The following is a 22,411-nucleotide window of genomic DNA, read 5'->3' on the forward strand; positions in this document are numbered from 1 at the left end:
CGCAGTGAGTTAGCCGTGAGAAAGAGGGAGAGGCAGATAACAGAGAGCTTGCCTGAGAGAACGAGAACACACATACACACACACAAACATTCCTTAAGGATGCTCTAATGCTTGAAGGGGGGGAAAATGTGTATAAAATAAAAGCTTGAAGCCGAGAGGTTTCAGTTAGTTCCTGACAGTTCCTGCAAGCTTGTCTCCTGTCGTCTTTGTGTCGCCTGCACCCCACACCCTAACGAGCAGCACCGCACCCATAGGCAAGCCCTCCCCCCCGATTAAATCGGGGACTGTGTCTCTCTACTTATATAGCTGAGTTAGACCTGTGCTCTGCAATGCCGGCAGTGGCAGAAAGAGGACTAGGACTAAAGCTTTTGGCTACTGTTAGAAACACCAGGATTCAGCCTCTCTTGTAACATGAAGGAGCAAATCACTTAATGTATCAATTTCTCCACTTTTCATCTGGGCATTTAAAGTAATAGTAATTCTTTCATCTACTCAGTGAGAGCTCATTGCAGCAAGACTATTTCCCACTCTAGATATATATCTGCTCCAGTATGTTATGTTGGACCTGGAACAGGGATTGACAGTATGGCCTTGGACTACTTTTCATCTCTCTGCCTCTTTTCCCACTGGGGATCTCATAAGAGCCTATGGGATAAGGCAGCATTTCTGTATTCATCTAGACGAGGGGTGTCAAACATGTGGCCTGGGGGCTGAATCAGGCCCCCGGAGGGCTTCTATCAGGCCTGCAGTGGAACTGGCTGCCTTCTGCTTCTTCCAGTTCTGCTGCTGCGTCATCGTAGGTTTGCAGCTTACAGATACACACCTGAACAGCATACTCAAGATTGGAACAGCACAGACATTTTGATGTAATAATTCAGAGCAAGAGGTGTCAGTTATCAGACACTGTTAAATAAAATATTGCAAGCATGCTACTGTTTTAAGCATGTTTTTATTTTAAGTTAAAAAAAACCCTTTGTGTCCTTTATAAAGTTTATATCTCCACTACCTGGCATTACATTTTATGACACACATGGCCCGGGCCCAACAAGGTCATTTATGTCAGATCCGGACCTCATAACAAATTAGTTTGACACCCCTGATCTAGACACTCCTAGAAAAGGAATAAAATACACAAGGCACTGGGAGTTTCATGACTGAGCTGCTTAGCATTAAAATAACAACAACCAGGCAGGCAAATTTGGATCATGACTATTGGGAGGAGGGTTTAAGCCTCTGACCTTTGCCCTTTCCCTGATCTGCACTGGCTCTTAGGAAATGCTTTGTGCCCCATTGGGACAAACATGTATGTCCTGATCAAATTGGGTTTGATTAGCATCTCTGTGGTGGTATTACCTAGAATATTAATTTTTAGGTATGTTCTGTCTTTTCATTGATAACTGGACTAATAAATTTCAGATATATGGGAGACCCTGAGAACAGCAAGTGGGTAAATTGAAAGGGGGGGGACAATCCCTTCAGATATGGCTTCTTCACACAATTCAATTAATCCAATTTGAACCAAGAAACCAAATTCTTGCTTTACTTAAGTGGGCTTCACTTCACCAAAAGCATATGTTGGATTGAAATCAACAGGCTTAGAATGGAGTACAACTGCATACAATTCCACTATTAGTCCATCACACAAACAAAATTCTAGAATAGGTCAAAGTTTGCTAGACGTTTGTCTATTCAGATCTCAGGTTAGAAAACTGCATTTCCAATTTCCTCCTTTCTCAAAATGTTAGGGTTTGAAATCAAAGGGACTGTCTTCTACAGCTAAAGTTAGAACCACCTTTAGCTAACCCTAAAAACTCATAGGTAGGGGTTTTTTTCCAAAAAACAACCACATGGAAGGATAAGATCGTAAGAGGGGGCTTGGGAATTCCCAATGTTCAAAAGTATTACTATTCAACTAGAATAGGCTAGATAACTAAATGGACAAAGGAAGATAAAGCTACAACATTGACTCTAGTTAAGCAATCTTTTGTGTCAATATCTTTGAGAGTCTGGATTTGGTTGAATAAAAGAGATAAAAACAGTTATTATGCTAAGGATGATTTTGTTATCAGTGCCTTAGAAAATGCCTGAATAAAGGTCAGACCAAAATTAGCTCCTGGAACATCACTGCTGGCTTCTGTTATAAAATCTAAATATTTTAGCCAAGATGCAAAAGAAGGTAATCTGGGAAGACCTGAAGGTGTCCAACTATAAATCCTTAATCCCTGATGGGCAAACAGCAGTTATATTTGCAGAAATATCATCTTGAAGCAATGGGCAAATTCCTTGGTTTCAGTATCTACAGGTTAAAAGTCTTCAACAAACATTACTGTGTAAAGATGAAATAAGAACCCGATTTACAAGGTTTGAAAAATTAGCTATAAATGGTGAAAGGAATATATTCTCTAAGATATATAGTTTTCTATCGGACACTGATAGTAAAAAGCAGAAAACATTTTTAAAACTCTGGACAAAAGATTTGAAAGCCCCAGTAAGCTCAGAGGCTTGGGCAGCAGTGTTAAGAAGCAGTTTAACTTTTCAGTAAACCTTTCTGCCAAAGAAAATTTAATAAAAATGCTATATCAGTGGCACCTATCTCTCTATAGATTAACAAAAATGTACCACAGGGCTAATGGGGATTGTTGGATACGCGGGGCTATCAGTGCCAATTTTATACACATCTGGTGGGAGTGTAGGAGAGCAGCAGAATTCTGCAATATGACCGCTACAGTTATCTCTGAAGGTATAAAGAAAGCTACCATTATCCCCTAATGGGTTTTTTTTTTGTTAAATCATATAGAATTCCTTTCTAAAGATGTTTATGAATTTGTTCTTAATGCCGTAACTTCTGCAAGGCTAATATTTGCTCAGAATTGGAAGAAGAACACAACCCCAAAGAGGGAGGATTGGTCAGAGGAGTTAGTAGAATGTATTTGTCTGTGTAAACTAACTCGTCTACTACATAGTCAAATGTATGAGAAAGTTGAAAATGGAATGTTGGAAAATTGATTGCTTTCCTATCTAGAATGAGAAGTTAATTTCGAGCTTGTATCATTGATGCTTTATAATAGTTTTGTAGTTTGTATTTCAGACCTTTGTCTGGGAAAAATAACCAACCTCATGGAAACTAAGAAGTCTCTTTGGCTGAATTAATGCAGCACACAGATTATTTCAAGGTACTGAGGGATGTGTGGATTCTCCCTCTGGTAGCCATCACTTCCAGGGCCCAGCCTGATGACTTTCAGGGTAAATCAAAAGTTTGTTTATTTCAGACTCTAAAAGTGGTCTAACTAAATGTGAGAAAATGAGATATAAGCAGAGGTCATTTCGGGGGGGAACGCAGTTCCCCCGGGTGAGGTACAGGGGGCGGGGCACATGACGAAGCCCCGCCCCCTGCTTCCGGCCGCCCCGCTTCCGGCCCTCATTCAGCCAGGAGGAGGCAGGAGAAGAGGGAGGGTAAGTTGCTTCCTCCCTGCCTCTCCCCACCCCTGCCTGCCTGGGGCCAGGGAGGGCCTTCGCGGGGCTTCCTTGCACTCCCACCGGCCTTGCAGGTCCCCCACCGGGCCGCTCATGGGGCTCGGCAGTGGAGCTGCAAGGCCGGCACCGGCGGCCGGGACCGTTGGGGGCGGGGTGTGTGGCCTTATGACACAATGACCCCTGGGTCAGAGTATGCATATATGTCAGCTTCTTAGGCAAACTGTTCTATTATATAACAATTTTTTAAAAAAACTTTGTACTTGCTGCATTATTGTACATTATTTGTAACAAACGAACTAGCTAAAAACCAAACAGCTCAATCTCACTTATCCCCAACAACTTGTCTGGAAATGCACAAAAGGACATGACTGTTTGTGGCCCAAAAACTGACATGCTATTAGAAACCAACACTTCCAAATTAAACTTGTTTGTTTAACCTATTAATTTAATTAAAATGGTAATAACTGAAGATCAAACCTCAGCTATCCATAGACAGAGTCTCCACTGAGGTTTGAGTAAATCTTTGCATGGTGTGATATCTGTAGCCCATCTCACATTGTTTGATTTTTATTTGATTTTATTACTGAATTTTCCTTTGAATGTCTCATACAGTGCCAACCACTAGGTAGCAATAGGATGCAATACATTAAGTATCAAAATGGACCTGCCCATGAAATAGTACAGTTCTATCATGCCAGCTCCTGCCAACCTAGCAGTTCGAAAGCAAGAAATTGCAAGTAGATAAATAGGTACCACTTCCATGGGAAGGTAACAGTGTTCCGTGCGCCTTGGTGTTTAGTCACACCGGCCACATGACCACGGAAACTTCTTCGGACAGCGCTGGCTCTTCGGCTTTGAAACGGTGATGAGCACCGCAACCCTAGAGTCGGATTCGACTGGCTTTCTAGCAAGGGAACCTTTACCTTTACTTTTTATCATGCCTTTTAACCAAGGGAGTAACATGGATGACTCTCCTCTCCCTACTTCATCCTGAGAGATAGTGACTGGCCCAGGTTAACCTTAGGAGCTTCATGGCAGAATGGGAATTTGAACCTAGCCTGCCCAGTTGAACACTCTAACGACTACACCATATGAGCTCTCCATTATGTTTGAAGGGGATATAAGGACAAGAGGAACACACTTTAGCTCCCCACTTCTCTCACTCAGAGACATAACTTCCCATCCACCCAGTATTCGAAGAACCATCCACTGGGACGGAAGATCCAGTCAATTCCCCACATTTAGTCCAATGTCTGATCCTTTTATGCCTTTGCCAGTGTCAAGGGGCTAATGGATGCCCACAGAGCAGATACTTGTAACCATCATTCAACACTGTAGCACAGTTTCTTAACTTCATCCTGGATAGATTGAAGAATTGCTGTCAATCTCTTATCGCTCACAGGCATTCTTTTGTATTTGGAAATTACCATAAACTGTGTCCTGTTCATGCACTTTTTGTTTAACTGGTTTCTAACCTGCTCTCTTCACCAAAGGCACTTCTGAAAAAGTATATTGCCCGTAAGTATTTCAGAGCCTGGGTAGCACAGTTGTTAAGAGCATCAGACTTTTAATCTGAGGCCAAGGTTCAAGACCATGCTAGGCATCTTCTCTCTTATTAGGCAAGCACATGCAACAGGCTTGTCACTTTTTTCTTGGGGCGGGTCCATGGCTCAATGATAGCACATATGTTTTGTATACAGAAGTTCTCAGGTTCAGTCTTTGGTATTTCCAAAGGATTTCAGGTCACCAGTGCTGGGAATAATTTCAGGCTAAGACCTTGGAGATCCACTACCAGTCAGATTAGAAAGCACTGGATTAGGTGTACCGATGGTCCGGCTCAGGCAGCATCATGTATTCATGTGTGTACTTCTGTGCTTGATCATGTAAAATGTCAGCACATGCTCAGATATTAATCTCACTGGTGATATGCTTTCAAAAAGACTCATGCATATTAGGCCTACATTGCACCATCTCCTTGCAGAGAAGCCTCTCCTAATTTTTTGGTGTTGGATTTTTAGCAGTCCAAAAGTTGCTGTTTTCTTTTCACCTGGGACTCATGTGGCAGGCTCTCTTTCCTGCCCATAACTTCTTGATTGCAATTAGCTGCTCCAAACACCAGGGCATGAGGGAGCAAGGAATACTGAGCAATAATGAAGCATTTGTTGTCTGGCTGTGTTAACGTGGGGCTCATCTTGCTTCTTTTAAAGCTTTGTTGTAGAGCTCAGGATAGTGCTGACAAAAGGCGTGTGGATGTGTTTTCAGGAAATGATCCACTTGCCAGAATTAAATTTAATACCTTGCATGTTTACTCAAAAGTAAGACCTACTAAATTAATTGGCAGCAAGTATGCATAGGATTGCAGCCTTAATTGCACAGTGGGCTTAGATGGTTTTTCATTTTGAAACAATAATTACTACCTTAAACCCAGCTCTCTCTCCCCACTCCCCTATTGGTCTTCTAGACCAATAAAGAAGGAGCTGCTGAAACCACTATTCATCCATCCCTTTGTATTTGACCTGGTAGAAGTCAAGCTGAACTCACCTGGCTGGGTGACGGCTTGATAGTGGGATTTCTAGGTACAGAGAAAGAGACCACTGCAGGGAGATACTATATATTTTGGATTAGTTTAGCATCTTTCATTTTGGATGCACGATTGTGAGGCGCCCCAGTTTATCCACAGGCTGGTATACCAGAAGATAATTATGGAATCTGTAGTCTAGGAATCAAATGTGGGCCAAAAGTTTGCATTATAGAGGTGGGATGCCATTTCGTTTTGCTGTGCAAATGTTATGTTCCCCCTTATCTTCTCCATCTCTTCTTTCCTATTTTCAATGCATCCTTTAAAAGCCTTCTGTAGTTGGGTATGAGACGGTGTGGCCAATAGGTACAATACCAAGAACTAGCTTTGAGGTGCCTAGTTTCTGAGGAAGTAGTGACCCCCTTCTCTTTTTGCTGACACTCCCCAAAAGACCTCTGAGGTCAGGGAATGCACTGCTAGGGTTCTAGAGTTAGAGAAGGTCAGGTTAGTATAGGCCTGAGAGGCTTGCATCTCAGAGAGACTGGAATTATAGTGCTGGTCCCTGGACGGGACACAAGAGAAGCTTGCATGTGCTGATTGGGGAAATCAGCTTAGCAGACCAGGAGTGCTTGAGAAACATGTTTATAATCTGTTCACATTCAAATTTATCATGTACCAGGCATTTCAAACAGTATTTTTTGTTAAACTTTATCTATGGAAGTTACCCAAAATATGTACAAAGAATGCCTGTGGTAATGGGATTGCAAAACACTAAGGGGGAAACAACACCAAGTGCTTTCCATCTGTCTGCACTAGAAATAGAGGTAGATATTTCATAGCTAGGAGGTGAAGATAGGATCAATAGTCTAGCACTTTTCTCCAAATATGGAGCATAATGGGATTATATGGGATGAAAAGAATTGAGGAAGTGAATGGCAATAGAGACTGGATTCGAAGTGCTAGGTGGGAAATGAACAGGAAAGGCTAGAGTGTAGCCCCTACTCGGCCCATGTCATCCTGATTATAATGTGCCACAAACAGAAATTGGGAATGACCCACGTACACCATGCCAGCAGTGCTTACAGGCCACCAGCATAGGAAGACTTTGCACCGCAGCTCTCCAGCACTGAAGAACTCAACTCTTCTTTGAGGAACAAAAATTAGCATGGAATGCAACTAGGCTATCCCCCACTTCAAGGCTTACCCAGCTACCCTATCTCTATATAAGTAGTAAAGCGTGCAAAAACCCAATTTCTTAATCAACTCAAAAGGTGACATGTGGAAACCAAAGCATTTGTGGTTGGACAGAAGGATGAAACATGAAGGATGAAACATGAAGATTCGGTCTGGCACAGCCATTTCTTTCTCATGAGTAATTCCTGCTACTATTAATTCTGAAAAATGATTTTTCAAAAGTCAATGTCTTTTTTTATGTTTCTGCTGCACTGAATGTTGATCTGTCCTTACAAAGTTGAAAGTGTTTAGTTCCTTCCCTCTTTCCAGCCTAACACTGAAGTCTGCTTGCCTTGCTTTTCCAGATCTGCCCCACAGATAGAATGGGAAAGGAGAGAAAGAGTGAAAAAACAGATCCAAACAATATGGAGAACTCAGCAAGATTCCTCTTCACTCCATGTCTGTGTGGCGGAACCCTGAGGGAGAATCCTACCCTTCCTGACATTCTTCCCATCATTCCTCCTCCATCTTCTCCCTAACTTCTAAAGGCAGTGACTCATAGATTGCGCTCTCCACCTCCAGGCCAGAGCGCTTGAGGGCATGGCACATGCAAAATTCCTGGGGCAGGAATTCAAATTGGTTCCCTTTCAGCTCTAGAGTGGTGAGCAAAGTCAGACTGCCCACACGTTGAGAGAGGCGATGCAGTTTGTTGTATCCTGCTTTGAGAGTCTTGAGTTTCTTCCACAAGAAGAGTTCGTCAGGCAGCACCTCCAAGGAATTGTGAGAAATGGCGAATTGCTGAAGGTTGTATAGGGTTCCCATCCCAGCATGGATGACCCAGATGTTATTGTTGGAAAGATCCAGATGGCGCAGCTTACTGCACTGGAATAATTGGTGAGGGAGGGTCTCAATGCAGTTATGGCTGACGTCAAAGTGCTCTAAAGTCTTGAGCTTGTGAATGTGATCTGGGATGGTGGTGATGTGGTTGCACCAAAGTCTGAGACATGTTAGCTTGCGGCAATGCTGGAAACTGATGATCTCCTCAATAGAATGTAGCTGATTGTCTTTAAGATCCAACTCCTGCAGATTCACCAGGCTGAAGACCGCATGGGGAATGTGTTCCAGATTGCAGTTTATTAGCTGTACTTCTTGCACAGAGAAGAGCTTCTTGAGATTATTGGGGGTCACTAGTTTAGTCCCATCATTACGGATTATGAGCTTCTGCAGATGACTGACAACGTCAGTCACACTGGGGGGCAATTTTGAGATATTGCTATGCAGCATCAGAGTTTTCAGGTTCTTTAGCTCACGCAGGCTTTCTAGCATTCCTGTCTGGCCTATTTCCTAGCTGAAAAGTCCTGAGAACTCCTCCAGACTTCTCAAGTTGTAGGTCCACAATGGTATATCTTTTATCTCATCAAACCTTACATTCATCACCTTCAGCTGTTCACGGAGGAAGATAAGACCAGTAAAAGGCAGTTTAACAGGACAGTTGATCAGTGAAAGCTCCAAGAGATTGACCAATTAAGTCACTGAAGATGGGAATGTAATATCTTTGAGGAGCTCCAGTTTCAGAGATTCCACCTCTATCAGTTCAAAGACAGTGTCAGGCAATCCAGGTATCATGAAGAGGTGGCATTCCAACCAGCCATGAGGGTTCTTCTGCAACTTCTGCCGCAGTTTCTCTACTGTCCACTCATTATTGAGGTTGAGCTGTGTGAGCTTGCATTCACTGACCTCCGAGAGGAAAACAGCAAACTGCTTAGAATAGAGGGAATCATACTGGTCTATTAGATGGAGCATGAAAGCAAAGTCATTCTTGACATCAGGAATGTCACTGATGCCTGTCTCTTCACATGCATACTTGAAGGAGTTCTCTTTAAGTGGTCAGTGGAACAGCCAGTAAAGAGTATAGAGATATATGCCATATATGCCAAGAAAGCAGATGTAGCAGGTGGCTAGCTTAGAGAACAGGTGTGCTTTGGTGTGATTACAGCAGAAATGGTCATAGCCTGTCATGTCTTCCATCTTGACACTGCATGGCACTATAAAGCTAAAATTGTGAACGAGTGCAGTATTTTAGGAAGTGATGATTATGAACTTGCAGACTTTGAGGATGGTTTGGCGAATGTACAGATGGAGCCGGAACTTCTTCACCTTTTCAATGAGAGCTTTGGCCTGTTCCCCTTCCTTTTTGTCTAGGAGGCTAATGGGGGGGTGGACTCTGCAACCTTCTTATCAGCAATGGATCCCCCTGTGGAGTTAAGCTCAACAAACTCACTGGAAGCACTACTTTTCCTTCTCCGATCCCTCTTTGCTAGGCTTGCATTGTCCTGGTTTTCCACAGAGACTTCAGAAATGGCCCTAGTAGTCCAAGGTGAGTGTCAGGACCCACAGTCAATCACTTCAGCACACACTTCCAAGAAGGTTTTACTTTATTCTGAGAACTATGGTAGCATAAACATATTCACTGTTAGGAATAACTAATACTAAGCAAGCAGGTATAGATATAATACACTCAAAAGGGGGGGGCATCAATGGGCCAATTGGGCACTCTCCCGCGGGCAGGAAGAACCTTTGGAGTGTAGGCGAGGAAACAAATATGGGAAGACACTACACAAGCGAGCTACAAGGTCGGTGATAAGGAGTAGAGGCGCCAAGGGGAATGGAATGCGGGCCTGGCTGGTACACAGGTCAAGCGAGCGAACTGAAACCCATAAACCTTATGGCAGTGTAGCTGACAGTGAGTCAAAGCACTTGCTCAGGATGGAGATGAAATGTTCAATCTTGGAACTGGTTCCAGGAAACTTGAACCAAAAAGAAGCACACACCGTGAAGATGAGGGTGTGGATGACAACGAGGTAGGGATAGTACTTCACATACCAATGGGGGGCAGTCTCATAGCACATCTGATTGATGTAGCTATACTGCTGGAGAGGGTGTGAGAGAGGTAGCATCATGCAGACATTCTGGAAGACACTTCCAGGCATAAGGAATAGCAAGGGAGAAAGGGCAGCACTGTTGTAGGGGGCAGGTAGCCTGTGGATGGCTGAGGATGGTGGAGTTGGAGAAGTAAAAGTTACGGGCATATAGTTTTCTCCACACTTGCCCAGTGTCCCCAACTTCCTGAGCTGACATTGCCACCAATAAAAACTAATGAAATATATTTCCAGAATGTCAATGACAATGCAGTCCTGTTGAGGTTCTTGTGTAGTGCTCCCCCAATACTCACTTGCAGAGTGCAGCCAAAAACACCTATCATCAGCATGGCAACAGTGATGTACTCAGCCAGGACATCCCACCAGAGCTTGAGAACTTTGAAAGCAGGCTGCTGGTCTGTGAATTGCTTGAATTCAGCCACTGGTATCATGCTGCCTGCCAAAAAATAGTGAGGGATTAGAATAGTACGTCTCTGTCTGGCAAGTCCCTTCCATTTAACAATGCCTGTTTTTATCTGTTTGGCTCATGGTAGGCTCTTTGGCCTAGGAGGTGTGCTTTGTCTTGTATATTCCAGACCCCCTTCCTTTAAACAATTCTACTATAGACAAAGGAAAGCTATGAGCTAGGTGTGCTCCCTCACCAGGCACTGAACTGCAAATGCTTCTAAGGTACAGTGGCACACTCTATCCGGCTAGTAGAATCCCCAAAGTTGCCACCGCTCACAGAGCCAAACTAGATGAGATGGTGGAGAATCTGTGAATAGATGTCACATGTGATTTTACCGGTAATTAGCAAATGGGAAGTCCTCAGTTCAGACTGGAGCTGTGGTGCAGGGGGAGGGAGGTTTCCCAATCTCAAATGGTCCCTCAGAACTGCCATTTGCAATGTTGGGAGAAATATATAAGTTGTGACCCTGATCCAAATCTCCATCCTGCTTCACATGGCTGCTGGTATTTCTAGCCACTGTGTGACACAGAGCGTTGGACTGGATGGGCCTTTGGCCTGATCCAACATTGGCGTCTCTTATGTTCTTATGTTCTTAACACTCAGGAAGTGGTCTATTCACAGAACTTCAACTTGTGTGGCCTACAGAAAGAAAAAGGTTGCCATTTCTCACTCATATTACCGTGTGTGTGTGAGAGAGAGAGAGCGAGCAAATTTGGGGAGATTTTAAAAAGTTAAATGGGAAAAAAAAGATAAAGTGATTCATGCTTTTCAGCAATCCTAGGAATCCCTCAGGAATACATGGATGCAGCTCGTAGATTTGACTGGGTTCCTAGATTAGAACAATGCGTCAGTACTACTTGCCAACAAAATGTAAGACTGGCATCATAAAGGGCCTGGTCAAGGGATAAACAAGATACCCGATTCTCATCCTGAAGCTTGTAGGTTTTTTGTACCATCCTCAAACCACATGGAAGATGATTCTACTAGCAGCACAGTGAGGGCTGTAGCCACAGTTGCGGTTAGCAGGTACAATACCTCATCTGGACTGTTGACTTGCCCCACCTGCAAACCAGCCATTGCACCTAGTGAGGAAGGCTGGCTATTGCCCTGAGCCTCAGGAATAGCAGTTTCTAAGTAGGAAGAGAGGGCTCTTTGCTGGAGCTGGATCCAAGGGCAATGGAAGGCTGTGTCTGTTCTCCATCTGGTCTCAGCAGCTCTATAGCCAGGACGAGGCCAATTGGTTGCATCCCCTCCGCACTGCCAAGCACAGAAGGCTGGCTACATTCCTGAATGTAGTAACTGACAGTGTCACACCAGTGCAGCAAAATGTGAAGATGATCCTGACAGAGCTATCAGTGAACTTGCAGCTATATTACATTCTCACATAGGAGTAGATCCACACTGGTAACCTTCTTTGTCCTCACTCACCCAAACAGTGAACTCGTGGCCAAGGTAGATCTGACTCCCAACATCAGCAGAAAAATCTAATCTTGTGATGGACTGAAGTAATTATATCGAACTTGTTCAGTGTAGCTTATGCGGAGTTCCCTCGTCCCACTGTTTTGGCTTAGGATGGGATGTCAAAGAGCAAGAATGACATTTGTATCTGAGCCTGGAATGAAGACTTCTACAGGGATCCCAGCAGAACCAAACCTGTGTAAATCTCACAGTTCTATCCCTGCCCAAAGCCACCGTGGAACAGAACAATCTTTGAGATGCTGGTTGCCATAGTAGCTGGGCTCTCACACCATTAGCCTGCCTACACATATCAGAGAAATGGCTTGGAGTGTACCAAAGGTAACCAAGCAGGTGAGAGTTCAGTCTACCCTCCTAACATTTAACATTAGTTTGGTCCAGCAATCCAGGAGAAAACTCTTTCTGAGTAGTATTATCATAGAATATCTTACTTGTCTTCTCCTGTTAAAAAAAAACACAAGCTGAAGTGGAACAAACAGAACAAAGAAAAAGAGAAAAATAGAATACAATCAAATGTTAATTCAACTATTTAACACTGGAAAAAATTAAGGTTTTATATTATCTTGAAATGTGAAATTCCAAAGCCCAACTTTCAGTACAGTTATTAATTTGAGAATTATTATATAATTTGGACAGTGTAATCTCCAAAAGAAAAGGAGGTCTCATTTCATCCTCCTTTCTGATTAGTTCACCCTCCAGCCTGAACTTCCCTGGAACGATGGGGTATTCTTCATTGCTCTTTTACTTGGTCATTCTACTTTGCTCAGAGAGGCAATGTAAAAGCGACTTCCGTGCCTGATTTTCAAACACCAGAGGGCAGCATTGCAGCAGACTGAACAACAACAGAATTTGTCCCTTAATTTTTGCTTTAGGGTTGCTTCGTACATTTCACTGCACATACAATGCCTGCAGATTTGCTGGAAACCCCTAAATTATCACAGTTTCTTAGCATATTTATAAGCTTACATGTAGGTGAGATCAGCCCATGTAATTATAGACATCTGTTGTTTATGACACAAATGTATGAAATTGTGTTTAGTAGGCCAACCTAGCAGTTCGAAAGCAAGAAATTGCAAGTAGATAAATAGGTACTGCTTCGGTGGGAAGGTAACAGCGTTCCGTGCGCCTCGGCATCTAGTCACCCCGGCCACATGACCATGGAGAAGTCTTCGGACAGCGCTGGCTCTTCGGCTTTGAAACAGAGATGAGCACCGCAACCCTAGAGTCGTATTCAACTGGCTTTCGAGCAAGGGAACCTTTACCTTTACTTTTAGGCCTGGACAACATGCCTGGACAACTAGAACAGTTGCTGTCTCTTCAGAGCTGTAGTCTGTGTGAATACCAAATTAGCTAATAATGATTTCCATGTATTACCAATCACAAGTAGCAGTCAAAAAAGGGAGGAGGAACTGAAAGGAATTTTGCATCAGTCTGCATAATCCAGCTGTTCACTGGATCTGCCAGGGTTTTTTTAGATCCCCATTTTAAATTTCCATAGAAAGATTTCTCCAGATAGGAACACAGGGGTGGAAACTAGTCAGAGGGTCAAAAATACTGATTTTACTGACCAAAATTCAAAAAAACCCTGACCAAATACTGACAAAAAACTGACAAATTACTGAACAATTTAATGTCAGCCTACTGATAAGCTAGCTTGCACACATTTTTATTGAATGTTTGTTCTGAATAGAGGACAATGTTTTCGTTATTGTACAAAATTTAAGGCAAAAAAAGATTCCCTTTCAAAAATAATCACATACAGCAGATAATAAAACAGCAAAAACGTATTAAAAACCAAACATAAAGTAATAATTATGACAACAAAACATAATTACTGTAAGGTGAGGCTTGCCTTTGCTTTTACTTTATCTTTGGTTTTTTGATGAAAAAAACTGGCCAGCAGCCTGCCATCCCTGGTGGAGGCCGTGTCGGGCTGGGCATTGGAACGCCCTAGACTGATTGTCCTGTGTGATTTCAATGTCCATGCAGACGATGTGGCCCTTTCCAACTCTGTGATTCTATGATTCTATGCCCATTTCCACAGATTAAATGTCTATTCAAGGACAAGGACATATTTTCTCCAGGCACTTGGCAATGCTAGTAAGTGGCTTCACAGCTGTTTGGGAAACTGTACTCAGAGGAGTGCAGTGAAGATTGTTGGGAGACTGGAAAATGAGTCATACAAGGGAAAGTTGAAGGAACCAGGTATGTTTATCCTGCACAGAAGTCAGAGAGTGGACATATCTTCTCACAGTCTTATCTCCCACTGCTGCTGATTTTCTTTTGCCCCTCTTTTTTCCTTCTATCGCAGAGGAAGTTAACGGTAAGGACTGGGAAGATGCATCACACTGAATCCTGCCTCCAAACTAACTAAACCTCCCCCTTGAACTCCCATGTAGTGCCCCGGATTTTTCTGAGAAAACTCAAGTGGTAGTAGAATTTTTTCCACTTCACCAGAAATCTCTCTTAGCACTTAGTTATTCTGGTGCTCATTCCTTCATCATCTGCATTTTCATTGCTAAATAAGAGCAGCCACAAGGTGGGGTCCATAGATCAGGCTGTCCTGTGTGCAGGCAGAGGAAGTAAATTATGTCCTCAGACTTCACCTTGCCTCCGTTCTTAGAAGTTCTGGACCAGGCTGACCCCTATGATGACATCCATCCATCCATCCCTATTTCTCATAAAGATTGCTGGCTTTGATTCCCAGTTTTTACAGGAGAGTGAAACCTAGTAACTCACAGATTGAGAACCAGGTGGGTATCCATGTTGGCCTGAGGCAATAGAATTAAGTTGATGAAGTGTGCGTGCCCATAAAAGCTGATACCCAGAATTAAACTTTGTTGGTCTTAAAGGTGCCACTGGACCCAGTTTGGTGTACTGGTTAAGAGCAGCAGACTCTAATCTGGAGAACCGGGTTTGACTCCCCACTCCTCCACATGAAGCCAGCTGGATGATTTTGGGTCAGTCACAGTTCTCTCAAAGCTGTTCTCTCAAGAGCAATTCTCTCAGAGCTCTCTCAGCCCCACCTACCTCACTGGGTGTCTGTTGTGGGGAGAGGAAGGGAAGGAGTTTGTAAACCACTCTGAGACTCCAAGTGAAGGGAGGGCTATAAATCCAACTCTTCTTCTTCCTCTTCTTTGTTCAGATTGAGAACCAGATCACCAAGCCTAGGAGGACAGCAATAGTTCATGGCTTAAAGCTCAGAGGAGCTAGGGTATAGGATTTCTGGGTCGAAAGGGTGCTGGGGGGGGGAACAGTATTAACAGTGTTGTCATGGGTGCTGTGCTGTTAATAATAGGCAGTGTGTTTATCTGGACTGCTTTTGCAGGTAGAGATCAGGTGACCATGCTGTGCTGACTTGCTGCTTGATGCCAAGGAGCTGGTAATTAGATCCTTGGGCCAAGCTCCCAACATGCCCCATTTATCCTGTTCATAGGAAACCCCCAGACACAAACACTGTGCAGACTTTGTTTATAATTCCAGTATGGAATCCAAGCCTTTAAAAACAGGCAAGAAACTGTGCTTACAAACTCAGCAACTGATGCCTCTAAATGTTCCCTTGCAGGAAGCCCTGTTGTCCATTCTACAGGCTACCTCTTGTTACTGACCCCCTTAGCTCTCTACTATCAGTGGTTACTAGCCACGGTGACTAAGGGGAACCTCCATGTCCTGACGCACTAAACCTCTGAATCCCAGAGCCAGGAGGCAACATCAGGGCCTCTGTGCACTGGATGGCCACTGTCTGAGACACGATGGTGGACTAGATGGACCACTTGTCTGATTCAGCAGCGAACTGCTTATGATCTTATGTTCTTACAGTTCTGCCATCTTTTGTCCTTGGGCATTTTATATTTACTGCCAAAAGGCAAAGTTACACACCCACTTATTTTTGCAGATATATAGGGCTGGATCCAGAGTAAATTTCGCGCCAACAGAAAGGGTGAGGTAATTTCCACCAACTCCCTCCTCCTGCTGCAGATCCCCAGTCTGCCTTTCATACTGTCCCTGAGGGTCCCCTGTCCCCCAGGAGCAGCCTTTCAAGGAGATCAATGGGCTGCAGTGGGACAGGAGGAGGCAGGAACATTCTGTTCTACTGATACAGAAGCAGGGCTCTTTTTGTAGAAAAAGCCCAGCAGGAACTCATTAGCATAATAGGCCACACCCAATAGCAGGAACTCATTAGCATATTGGGCCACACCCCTGACAACACAGCTCATTAGCACATTAGGCCGCACCCCCATGTTACCAGAAGTGTGGTTATCCAGCCACACCCACCTTTTGCTTGTTATTCTGTTTACCTTGTTTGTTGTCATAACCCAGGGCTTTTTTGTAGCAGGAACTCCTTTGCATGTTAGGCCACACACCCCTAATTGTAGCCAATCCTAATGAGTTGCTGTTGTTGGGTGTGGCCTATTATACTAATGAGTTCCTGCTGGGCGTGGCCAACTTGGGAGCCAGCCGGAACTCCGTTCCTGTGCGTTCCTGCCCAAAAATAGCCCTGTATAGAAGTGTCCTGTGTGAGTGGGACATTTAGGCTGGATTCCAACCCCTAGAGAGGAGAGGAAATATGGGACACATTCTGAAACCTGCTTGCAACTGCATCACACGGCTCAGGACCCCAACCTTACCTGCAGCCGCCGCCAGTTATCCCAGCCCAGCTCTCTTAGCTCTCCTTCAACCACAGCCCAAAGCAACCTCCTTTCCCTGGTGCAGGAGCCTTCACCATACCCTCAGCATCGCAGATGCTCCTCCCTGGCTTTGACTCCTGCTCTTCTGCCCTGGGCTCCCAGCCTGCCCTGAACAGCAATTTTCTGCTGACATGCGGCCCCTTCCATTCCCCAGGAGTGATGTTGTTTGCACACTCTCCTCAGAGGAGGTGCCAGTGGCCAGCAGGGGTTGTGGAAAAGGAGCTCCTTGCACACAGGCTCCTTTGTCCAGGAGGGGATTTTGCCACAGAGGAAGCTGCCTGAGGGTTCTGCAGGCATCCCAGGAATCCCACAGCACACACAAGCGGATGGATGTTAATGTGTGTGTCTGCATGAGAGGGAGGGAGGGAGGGAGGGAGAGAATCTATCCCCCCCCCCTTTTTGTACACCAGTTTGTTTTTTCTGGTATTCAGGAAGGCTCAGCCCTTTAACCATCCAATGTGTAACTCAAATACAGGAGCCTTAAAGTCACCTTATGTGGCATTCTTTTTTCAAAGAACTGTAGCCCAGTTGATCAGTGCTGATCTCTGAGAGGTCCCACTTGCACTCACACACAACAGAGATATCAGAAGAGTCCTGACCCTGTCTGCTCCCAGCAACAAACAGATTTTTTTTCCTGCCCTGCATCAACCTCTCCAGATTCCCAGACTCCCACAGAAATATTTTGGGACTTTCTGACTCCGCAGAGTGCCCAGCATCTGCTCATTCTACAACAGTAGCAACATCCAGTGCTCAGTCTGAACTGGAAAAAACTAAACCCATCAGTTGGTTGATCAGATAGAAGGAGGTCTTAGAGAAGTACAAAGAGCTGCACAGAAGCAGTGTACAATCTGACGCTCTGGGTGTATCCAAGAGCCTTTAATTTAGGGGGTGGAATGTACAGTTTCAACATATCTGGTCACAACGTGCAGAACATTCATTGGGAGAATGGTAAAACTGGAAAGCTTCTAAGAATAAGAATGGGATGCATTCGCCTTATGCCAGTTCCATGTGCTACTGTGCTTTTATTAATCAGATATCCTTGCCACCCAAAAATAAGCAGACAGTGAAGTGCCAGTGTTAAAGCTGGTCAGCCTACATGTTAAAGGTTCTTATGTGCTGAAAGTCAACTTTTTTGTTGTTGTTCAGTCACACAGTCGAGTCTGACTCTTCGTGACCCCGAGGACCACATCACGCCAGGCCCTCCAGTCTTCCATCATCCTCCGGAGTTTGCTTAATTTCATGTTCGTTGCATTGATAACACAGTCTAACCATCTCATCCTTTGCCGTCCCCGTCTTCTTTGACCTTCAATCTTTCCCAGCATCAGGGTCTTCTCCAGTGAGTGCTCCCTTCTCCTTTGGTGGCCAAAGTATTGGAGCTTCAGCTTCAGTATCTGGCCTTCCAGGGAACAGTCAGGGTTGATTTCTTTTAGGATTGACTGATTTGATCTCCTTGCAGTCCAAGGGACTCTCAAGAGTCTTCTCCAGCATCATAATTCAAAAGAATCTATTCTTCGGCACTCAGCCTTCCTTAGGGTTGCCAAGTATCACCTTGTTCCGGAGACAATAGCCCGAATGGATCCTAGTGCTCACCTATCAGACGGCTAGGATCCGAGAATTGACTTATGGGACTTGGGTGCACTGTAGATAATCCTATCATGGGTGTGTGTGTGTGTTTGGGTGTGGTTTGCTATGGGGGTATAAACCGGCCTCTGGCCCGGCTACTTCATCTTGAGTTCTCCTATGCACGAATAAAGTATGAGCTGAAGTCACCACGCTATGCCTCAGTCTCAGTACTTTATACATAGCTTTCCTTCGAAGGAGTAGGTGTCTTTTAATTTCATGGCTGCAGTCACCATCTGTAGTGATCTTGGGTCACGGGAACGTGAAGTCTGTCACTGCTTCCATGACTTTCCCTTCTATTTGTCAAGGAGTGATGGGGCTGGATGCCATGATCTTAGTTGTTTTGATGTTGAGTCAACCTATCACGTACCTATCACCATGTACGTATCACACCACCTAAAAATCTCCGGTTTTGCTCATAGATGGACTGCTATATTTTTCTTTACTGATGCCTTCTGCCTTGCAAGGAACCTGTGTGTTCTGATTAGTGTTAGAGATCTCTCTGAATAACTGCAAGCACTTACATTTTCAAAGAAAGAGTAGCTTCTTTGTCCCATTATGCTTTGAAGCAACCTGAGATTTTTTAGCAGCAAACACTGTTGAGACCAATTAACTGTACAATCCAAAGCTGAGGTGGTGGTGGTTGTGGTGGAAAGTGCTGTGTGATAGGTACAGGATCACGGGTAGCTTTACATAGTGGTTGGAGAGCATGTTGTTACTTCAATAGGCAATGCCCTATTATTAGTTGGCGGAGGCTCATCTTTCTCCAGTATTAGAGTTCTCTGCCTGAAAAGAACCACATTATACAGTGCTGCTTTTGGATTTTTTTTCCTAATGAGCCAATATGGCTACCCACAACTCATATCTAGTTTGTAGAGGGGTTCTCAGAATATGTTTTGGTCCACTCAAGTAAGTTATTAAGCTATTAGCTATTATCAAGCTATTAGCCACAAGGTATAGATAGGAACTCTCTGCCTGGGGCAAGTGACTTTCTGTATTCTTGGTGCTTGGGAGGGGGGCAATAGTGGGAGGGCTTCTAGTGTCCTGGCCCCACTGGTGGTCCTCCTGATGGCACCTGGTATTTTTGGCCACTGTGTGACAGAGTGCTGGACTAGATGGTCCACTGGCCTGATCCAACATTGGCTTCTCTTATGTTCTTATGAGAGATTTTCGGGAGTATTTATCTGTCATGAATCTGTGAACCATCTAGATGACCTAATACCTCTTATCCTACAAAAGTCTGGGCAGAGTACATCATGCGCAATGCTGGCCTGGATGAATCACAAACTGGAATTAAGATTGCCGAGAAAAACATCAACAACCTCAGATATGCAGATGATACCATTCTAATGGCAGAAAGTGAAGAGGACCTAAAGAGTCTCTTGCTCAGACTGAAAGAGGAGAGCACAAAAGTTGGCTTGAAACTCAACATCAAAAAAAATAAGCATGGCATCCGACCCCATCACTCCTTGGTAAATAGAAGGGGAAGTCATGGAAGCAGTGACAGACTGGGCACACTGGGGGCAGGGCCATGACCATCCGAGGGAAAAACATAGAGTTTTCCCTCGGATGACTGTGGGCCCGCCCCCAGCGTGCCCGGCGCGGTCGCGTCATTTCCTGGTGACATGCACATCGGGGGGGGAGTTCCCCCTGGGCTCGATGCGGCAGCGGGGAACGGGCCTCTGGGGCAGGGGTTTCCCCACCTCCCGGGGGGACTTGGCAAGCCTAGCCTTCCTTATAGTCCAACTCTTGCAGCCATACATTACTACTGGGTGTCATGCCTGCCCCTGATGTAGCACCTGACAGCCAGGAACAAGTGGACTTGGCACCACAAGCCCCTGATGGAACCACAGAAGCAGAGCCTTACAGCCAGGAACTGGCTCCTTTAACAGAAGACACTATAAGTCTTGAGGAGGATAGAGCCTCCCAAGAGACACCTGCGCCGGATCAGGCTCTGCTTACCTCAAACAATTCACCACCCGACTCCCCGCCACCTGTGAACCGGCTCAGGAGTCAAAGAAGACAGGAGCTGAATGAGAGACGCAAGGCTGCACACATGCGTGGAAGACGCTCATTCAGCCCTGAGTTTTAACAGAAGCATGACCTGGCTCAGCAAGAGATAACAAGTTAATGAGCCAGCATGCTATATCAACAAACCTGCTGCTTGCAGCCATTCGTACTGGCAACTTCAGTTGACAGGACCAGACGCTCTGTGCAATGCTGCTCCAGACTCCTTGAACCCTTGACGGTTTGCTACTCGGCTTCTGAACTTTGGCTCCTTGACACTCGGCATTGTTTGACCCTGAATTCGGCTCTGCGATACTCTGGCTTTGTTTGATTTATGGTATGTTTGTATGGTATGTTTGACGCTGGCTTTGTGAACTGTTTTGGACTTGTTTAACCTGTGCTGCTTGAACTACTTGGCTGAAACTCGGACTGGCTTTGGACTTGACTTGTTTGACCCACGCTCCCTGGCCCTGCCATGACACTGGGAATACCATTGCTTTGACCATATGGACTTTTGTTGGCAGGGTGATGTCTCTACTTTTTATTATGCTGTCTAAGTTTGCCATAGTGTTGTGTACCCAAAGAAACCACGCACACCTTCGGGTCCGCACGTAGCTTTGCTTCCAGAGACAATAGCCCGAACGGATCCTAGTGCGCACCTATCAGACGGCTGGGATCCGAGAATTGACCTATGGGACTTGGGTGCACTGTAGATAATCCTATCACGGGTGTGTGTGTGTGTGTGTGTGTGTGTGTGGTTTGCTACAGGGGTATAAGCCGGCCTCTGGCCCGGCTACTACATCTTGAGTTCTCCTATGCACGAATAAAGTATGAGCTGAAGTCACCATGCTATGCGTCAGTCTCAGTACTTTATACATAGTTTTCCTTCCAAGGAGTAGGCGTCTTTTAATTTCATGGCTGCAGTCACCATCTGTAGCAATCTTGGTTCACGGGAACGTGAAGTCTGTCACTGCTTCCATGACTTCCCCTTCTATTTGCCAAGGAGTGATGGGGCCGGATGCCATGATCTTAGGTTTTTTTGATGTTGAGTCAACCTATCACCTACCTATCACCATGTACGTATCACACCACCTAAAAATCTCCGGTTTTGCTCATAGATGGACTGCTATATTTTTCTTTACTGATGCCTTCTGCCTTGCAAGGAACCTGTGTGTTCTGATTAGTGTTAGAGATCTCTCTGAATAACTGCAAGCACTTACATTTTCAAAGAAAGAGTAGCTTCTTTGTCCTATTATGCTTTGAAGCAACCTGAGGTTTTTTAGCAGTAAACACTGTTGAGACCAATTAGCTGTACAATCCAAAACTGAGGTGGTGGTGGTGGAAAGTGCTGTGTGATAGGTACAGGATCACGGGTAGCTTTACATAGTGGTTGGAGAGCATGTTGTTACTTCAATAGGCAATGCCCTATTATTAGTTGGCGGAGGCTCATCTTTCTCCAGTATTAGAGTTCTCTGCCTGAAAAGAACCACATTATACAGTGCTGCTTTTGGATTTTTTTTCCTAATGAGCCAATATGGCTACCCACAACTCATATCTAGTTTGTAGAGGGGTTCTCAGAATATGTTTTGGTCCACTCAAGTAAGTTATTAAGCTATTAGCTATTATCAAGCTATTAGCCACAAGGTATAGATAGGAACTCTCTGTCTTGGGCAAGTGACTTTCTGTATTCTTGGTGCTTGGGAGGGGGGCAACAGTGGGAGAGCTTCTAGTGTCCTGGCCCCACTGGTGGTCCTCCTGATGGCACCTGGTATTTTTGGCCACTGTGTGACAGAGTGCTGGACTAGATGGTCCACTGGCCTGATCCAACATTGGCTTCTCTTATGTTCTTATGAGAGATTTTCGGGAGTATTTATCTGTCATGAATCTGTGAACCATCTAGATGACCTAATACCTCTTATCCTACAAAAGTCTGGGCAGAGTACATCATGCGCAATGCTGGCCTGGATGAATCACAAACTGGAATTAAGATTGCCGAGAAAAACATCAACAACCTCAGATATGCAGATGATACCATTCTAATGGCAGAAAGTGAAGAGGACCTAAAGAG

The 22,411-nt window shown here is 44.7% G+C and overlaps 1 pseudogene; it reads right to left on the reverse strand.

The window, feature by feature from the left end:
• Positions 1–7,678: 7,678 nt before the first annotated feature.
• On the reverse strand, positions 7,679–10,535 carry LOC107117541 (annotated as a pseudogene).
• Positions 10,536–22,411: the final 11,876 nt, after the last annotated feature.

This window comes from Gekko japonicus, unplaced genomic scaffold (assembly GCF_001447785.1).
Source record: "Gekko japonicus isolate JY-2015 unplaced genomic scaffold, Gekko_japonicus_V1.1 scaffold255, whole genome shotgun sequence".
In the NCBI taxonomy this organism is placed as follows: domain Eukaryota; kingdom Metazoa; phylum Chordata; class Lepidosauria; order Squamata; family Gekkonidae; genus Gekko; species Gekko japonicus.